General features: G+C 38.3%; 1 pseudogene; it reads right to left on the bottom strand.

Moving 5' to 3' along the window:
• Window positions 1-3,772: 3,772 nt before the first annotated feature.
• LOC114236095 (tigger transposable element-derived protein 1-like) lies at window positions 3,773-5,659 on the bottom strand (annotated as a pseudogene).
• Window positions 5,660-6,934: the final 1,275 nt, after the last annotated feature.

The following is a 6,934-nucleotide window of genomic DNA, read 5'->3' as shown; positions in this document are numbered from 1 at the left end:
ACTGTTCTCCATATTGGCTGTATCAATTTACATTCCCACCAACAGTGTAGGAGGTTTCCTTTTTCTTCACATCCTCTCCAGCATTTATTATTTGTAGAATTTTTGATGATGGCCATTCTGACCAGTGTGAAGTGATACCTCATTGTAGTTTTGATTTGCATTTCCCTAAAATGACTATACTATCCAAGGAAATCTACAGATTCAGTGCAATCCCTATCAAATTATGAATGGCATTTTCCACAGAACTAGAACACATAATTTAAATTTTTTTATGGAACAATGAAAGACCCTAAATAGCCAAAGCAATCTTGAGAAAGAAAAGCAGAGCTGAAGGAAACAGGATCCCTGACTTCAGACTATACCATAAAGCTACAGTCATCAAAACAGTATGGTAGTGGCACAAAAACAGAAATATAGATCAATGGAACAGGATAGAAAGCCCAGAAATAAACCCACACATCTATGGTTAATTAATCTACAACAAAGGAGGTAAGAATATACAATGGATGAAAGACAGTCTTTTCAATAAGTGGTGCTGGGAAAACTGGACAGCTACATGTAAAAGAATGAAATTAGAACAACTCTAACACCATGCACAAAAATAAACTCAAAACGTATTAAAGACATAAATGTAAGACCAGATACTATGAAACTCCTAAAGGAAAACATAGGCAGAACACTCTTTGACATAAATCGCAGCAATATCTTTTTGGATCCGTCTTCTAGAATAATGGAAATAAGAACAAAGATAAACAAAGGGGATCTAATTAAACTTTAAATCTTTTGCACAGCAAAGGAAACCATAAACAAAATGAAAAAACAATGTACAGAATGGGAGAAAATATTTACAAACGATGCAACCAACAAGGGATTAATCTCCAGAACATACAAATGGTCCATACCGCTCAATATCAAAAAAAAACCCAATGCAATAAGAAAATGGGCAGAAGATCTAAATAGGCATTTTTCCAAAGAAGACTTACAGATGACCAACAGGCAGATGAAAAAGTGAAAGGATTTTTCTTCACTCTCCTTCATAGTCACCCCTGAGATGGTCTGTAATTCAGTAGTATCTCATTAGTTCCACTGCCGCCATATTATTCAGATCCACCTGTAAAAACAAGGCTGATTTTTTCTTTCTCTGTCACCTGATTATAGGGAACTTCACATGAGTCCATAAGCGGAACGTGAGGAAGGGTAGGCAACACACAGGAGGAGGGATCAGGAGAAACTGATCTATCTGCTCAAGCGACATACTTATGTTTTCTGACCTATTAAGACATGACATTGTATATGTCCTTTCCACTTAAAGATACTGATACTGCATTTTCTTAAACTCATGGCTTGTTGCATCAGCTAATACTGTACCTAGTTTTTTATAAAAAAGCCAATTTATAACAGTCACTTTGTTTCCTTTAGTCAGGCTTTCAGTCTCTATCAGAGTTTAGTAGAAATAAAATAACTGCTTCTCCAAAGAGAATAGTTATCCACACAAGAAAGTACTTTTTAATCCAAAAATTTTGATGTTTATACTGATTCTCCCCTTGGAGCCAACTAGGAGCTCCATTAGAGCATCTTAATTTGCCAGAGATACTTTGACTACTGTTGCTTCTACTGGGTTACAAGGCTTAAGTGGAAAAACTAATTGCACCACAGCTTGAATCTGCTGCAGAGTAGTGTCGTGCTCTGAGTCCCACTCACAAGTAGCTGATTTATGTGTTAAGTAAAATGTAAGAGCACCACACCCACATGTGGTTTATGTTGCTTTCTAAGTATAGAGGTCCATCATAGGTTGCACTTTTCAACAACTGGTAGAAATTACAGGGTGCGGCAACCTGCTTTTTCTTTAGATATCCATAGATACCATGGACCACTGAATCTCTAGAAATTTCACTGATATACTAGAGACTACATTTTCAGGGAGTTTATCTTCCACCCTCTGACATACTTGACATAAGGCATCTTGACATCTAGTATCTGGTACTTCCTATTCACAGGTTCAATCATAATGTCATCAGTGTTGTGGACCAACATGATATTCTTTGGGATATTAGACAGTTCAAGTCCCTGTGGACAGGCCCTGAGGTAAGACAATAAAGGTGTATTGATGTCCCTGCCAGGTAAAATCCAATTACTTCAGATATGCCTTGCCAATGGAGAAAAGTTTATTTGCCACATTAATAGCTGCATGCCACATGTCACTGGCTGTGTTGATTTGCTCCAGTAAAGATACACATCTGGAGGAAAGCTGCAATGAGAATCACTCTTTGATGACATTAACAATAACCCACAGTCATAGATCCATCCAGCTTTTGCATTGGCCAAACAGGCAATTTAAACAAAGATAGGCTATGAATCATCACCCCTGCATCTTTCAAGTTGTTGATGGTTAAAGTAATCTCTATAATTCACTCAGAAATGTGGTATTGCACTTGGTTTAGTATTTTGGTAAGGAGGAGTAAATTTAGGGACTTCCACTTGGCCTTTCTACCATATTAGCCCTTATTCCATGAGTCAGAAAACCAGCTTGTGGATTTTTTTCCATTTGCTGAGTACAGCTATTTCAACTGCAAATATAGAATTAAAATGTGGGAACACCACAAGATGTTTTCCTTGATTAACTAGGATGAGCACAAGAAGGACTCAGGCTGAAGCTCCATTTATTATTGACCTAACTTCCACATGGACCCCAGTACTATTTTATTCCTCCACATTTGCATGAATTCAGAGCCAGTGTCCCTAAAGTCTGATGGCTACTCTTTCCAAGTTCATAGTCATTCTATGTAAATAGCTTCACAGACCCTTGGAAATATCTTGCAGAAATATTTGCAGTATATATTTGTATTAGTATTCTCTTGTTGATGTAACAAATTACCAAACATTCAGTGGCTTTAAAACAACACAAATTTATTATCTTACATTTCCATAGGTTAGAAGTCTGATACAGTTCTCTGATACAGAAGTCTGATACAGAAGTCTGATACTAGGCTGAAATCAAGGTAAGGCTATGTTCTTTTCTGGCACCTTTAAGGGAAAATATTTCCTTGCATTTTCCAGCTCTAGAGGCTGCCCACATTCCTTGGCTCCTGGCTCTCTTCCTCCATCTTCAAAGGCAGCAAAGTTTCATCTCTCTGGGCATTCTTCCTAGTAACATCTCCCTTTGACTCTCTGATCTCTTTTTAGCCTCCCCTTCCAATTTAAGGACTCTTTTAATTACATTGAATTAATCTGGATAAGGTAGAAAAATCACCCTTTTTAAAGGTCAGGTCATTGGAAATCTTAATTCCATATGCATTCTTAATTCCATTTTGCCATATAATCTAACATAGTCCATATAATCTAACATAGTGACAGTTTTCCTGGATTAGGACAAAGACGTCTTTGGGGGTTCATTATTCTGCCTACCACAGTACTATAATCTTATTGCAGAGTACTTCCTCAAAGACATCACACTCCCCTTCTATAAAGGACTGCTAATTGGGTGAGAAGCCATGACTATCTATGTTGACAGTTCAAATAAGCTGACTGCTCACCATGCCTAGGGAATATTTGTTTATACACAGGCATACCTTGGAGATATAGCAGGTTCAGATCCAGACCAAGGCAATAAAACGAATACCACAATAAAGTGAGGGACGTAATTTTTTTAGTTTCCCAGGACATATAAAAGTTACGTTTACATTTTACTGTAGTCTATGAAGTGTACAATAGCATTATATCTAAAAGACAATGTACGTACCTTAATTTTAAAATACTTTATTGCTAAAAAATACTAATCATCATCTGAGCCTTTAGTGAGTCACAATGTTTTTGCTGGTGGAGGGTCTTGCCTCGATGTTGATGGCGGCTGACTGATCATCAGGGCACTGGCTGCTGGAGGCTGGGGTTGCTGTGGCAGTTTCTTAAAATAAGACCACAGTGAAGTTGCCACATTAGGCTGACTCTTCCTCTCACTAACAATATCTTTGTCGCTTACAATGCCCTTTGATAGCATTTTACTCACAGAACTTTCAAAATGCCAGCAATCCTCTCAAACCCTGCCCCTACTCTATCAAATACATTTACATAATATTCTAAATCCTTTATTGTCATTTCAAAAATATTTGTTGTATCTTCACCAGAAGTAGATTCCACGTCAAGAAACCACTTTCTATGCCCATCCATAAGAAGCACCCCCTCAACGGTTCAAGTTTTATCATGAGATTGCAGCAACTCAGTCACATGTTCAGGCTCCACTTTTTTTTTTTTTTAACATCTTTATTGGAGTATAATTGCTTTACAGTGTAGTGTTAGTTTCTGCTGTATAACAAAGTGAATCAGCTATATGCGTATGTATATCCCCATATCCCCTCCCTCTTGCATCTCCCTCCCACCCTCCTTATCCCACCCCTCTAGGTGGTTGCAAAGCTATTTCTACCACATTTGCAGTTATTTCCTCCAAAGTCATCCATGAGGGTTGGTATCAACTTCTTCCAAACTCCTATTAATGTTGTTATTGGGACCTCTTCCCATGAATCACTAATATTCTTCATGGCATCTAGAATGGTGACTCCTTTCCATAGAGTTGTCAATTGACTTTGCCCAGATCCACTATCTATGTCAGCTATAGCCTTATGGGGTATATTTCTTAAATAATAAAACTTGAGAGTCAAAATGACTCCTTTATCTACAGGCTGCAGAGTAGATGTTGTGTTAGCAGGCATGACAACAACGTGAATCTCATTGTACATCTCTATCAGAGCTCTTGGCTGACCAGGTGCATTGCCAGTGAGTAGTAATATTTTGTAAGGAATCTTTTTTTCTAAGCAGTACGTCTCAACAGTGGGCTTAAAGTATTCAGTTAACCATGTTGTCAACAGATGCACTCTCATTGAGACTTTGTTGCTCCATTTATTGAGAACAGGCAGAGTAGATTTAGCGTAATTCTTCAGGGCCCTGGGATTTTTGGAATGGTAAATGAGCATTGACTTCAACTTCAAGTCACCAGCTGCGTTAGCCCCTAACAAGAGAGTCAGCCTGTCCATTGAAACTTTGAAGCCAGGCATTGACTTCTCCCCTTTGGCTATGAAAGTCTTAGATGGCATGTTCTTCCAATAGAAGGTTGTTTTGTCTGCATTGAAATCTATTGTTTAGAGTAGCCACCTTCATTAATTATCTCAGCTGGATCTTCAGGATAACTTGCTACAGCTTCTACACTAGCACTTGCTGCATCACCTTACACTTCAATGTTATGGAGATAGCTTCTTTCCTTAAACCTCATGAATCAACCTCAGCTAACTTCAAACTTTTCTCTGCAGCTTCTTCACCTCTCTCAGCTTTCATAGGATTGAAGAGAGTTAAGACCTTGCTCTGGATTAGGCTTTGGCATAAGGGAATGTTGTAGCTGGTTTGATCTTCTAACCAGACCACTGAAACTTTCTTCATATCAGCAATAAGGCCCTTTCACTTTCTTATCATCATGTATTCACCAGAGGAGCACTTTTAATTTCCTTCAAGAACTTTTCCTTTGCATTCACTTGGCTGTTTGGCACAGGAAGCCTAGTTTTTGCCCTATCTCAGCTTTGTACATGCCCTCCTCACTAAGCTAATTTATTTCTATCTTTTGACTTGAAGTGAGAGCTGTACAACCCTTCCTTTCATTTGAACACTTAGAGACCATTGTAGGGCTATTAATTGGTCTAATTTCAATATTGCTGTGTCTCAGAGAATTGAGAGGCTTGAGGAGAGGGAGAGAGATGGGGGAAATGGCTGGTTGGTGGAGCAGTCAGAATACACACAGTATTTATCAGTTAAGTTCACCGCCATCTTACAAGGGTGCAGTTCATGTTTCCCCAAAGCAATCACAATATGGTAGTCACATCAAAAGTCACCCGGTCACCATAGCAAACATAATAATAATGAAAAGTTTGAAATATTTTGAGAACTACAAAAATGTGACACAGAGACATGAGGTGAGCAATCGCTGCTGGCAAAATGGTGTTGATAGAATTTCTCCATGTAGGGTTTCCACAAAACTTCAACTTGTAAAAAACACAATATCTGGGAAGCTCAGTACTGCAAAGGGCAATAAAACCAAAGATACCTGTAGATGAAGTAGCACTTTAGTAAACTGACCATCTGTTTCATTCCTTGGCTCACCATAAATCATAAACCACTCAGATTCCTTTATGTCAAAATACTCCTATCCCCACCTTATCCATGACGCCTATCGCAGTGTTGGTGCCCACATTGTTTCTCATGGCTACTTACTCTTACCTGGACTCCTTGCTCCAGAATTCCATCATCTCTTTTGAATTCAGGAAGCTCATTTTAATGGCAGCATTTCTCACTATCATTCCTAGCCTAAGGGACAGCCATCATGGAGATTTTATGGATGCTGTCTCTCTTGTTATTATTTAATTTTTTTTTTAGAGAGTGGAGTGTCCACTGGGTCCTCCTGGTGGGTATAGTCAAGGAAACGGTGTTCTATTTCTACATAATAACTTCAATCTGCTACTTGCATCTCTCTGTCTTGAGTGCTTCCTACAAATTATGCCAGGGAAATTCTGGCATCGAAATTTTATTGAATTAAAGTCACCATTAAAACCATGATTCAGTCAATCAAACTAATAAGCTGTTAGGGTCACTTCCAGCTGTTCGCAGTAGCACATTAAATCAAGAATCTCGATTAAAGACACCCATGTTAATAAACTTATTCTCTCTAGTGTAACATTCTTAAAATCCAATCCAAGACATACTCCCTATGTTCTAGCTGATATAAATTAGCAATATATTGCAATTCTTTGGTTTGTAAGCTATCTGTTTATAGAGGTGATTCTTGTAGCTTTCCTCCTTGGGCATATTGATATTTACCTACTTATGGACTTGAGAGTAATGAAGGGCATTTGGGTGAATTATGAAAAGAATAGGATGCCCCTTGTGAAGCAAGCCTCAC

Source organism: Balaenoptera acutorostrata, chromosome 14 (genome assembly GCF_949987535.1).
Source record: "Balaenoptera acutorostrata chromosome 14, mBalAcu1.1, whole genome shotgun sequence".
In the NCBI taxonomy this organism is placed as follows: Eukaryota; Metazoa; Chordata; class Mammalia; order Artiodactyla; family Balaenopteridae; genus Balaenoptera; species Balaenoptera acutorostrata.
The sequence above is the reverse complement of the archived record's forward strand: the minus strand, read 5'-3'. Positions and strand labels throughout refer to the sequence as shown.